Genomic DNA, 346 nt, shown 5'->3' with positions numbered 1-346 from the left:
TTGGCCCTTGAATTAAGTTCATTAGTCTTAGGTACGCGCTTTAGCCGTGTACCCAATACAAATTGATATATTATTTTAAAGAATATAAAATATTATTAAATAGTATGATTGGCTTGCAAAATAAAAAATTTAAAAAGTATAAGCTATTAAAAAGATGAATGTTGATCACGAAAAAATCTTGGCCATAGAAGTCCTCAAATACATAATTGTGATTTATGAGGACTTTCGAGAATATTTTATGAAAATTATTGATATATTTGTGACCTAAGTAAACAAATAATAAGATTTCTCAAATAAAATAAATTTAAAAATTTAATATTTTTGTCTTTAGGGAATAAAGATGTTG

Source organism: Nicotiana attenuata, chromosome 1, assembly GCF_001879085.1.
Source record: "Nicotiana attenuata strain UT chromosome 1, NIATTr2, whole genome shotgun sequence".
Lineage (NCBI taxonomy): Eukaryota > Viridiplantae > Streptophyta > Magnoliopsida > Solanales > Solanaceae > Nicotiana > Nicotiana attenuata.
This window is presented reverse-complemented; position numbering follows the sequence as displayed.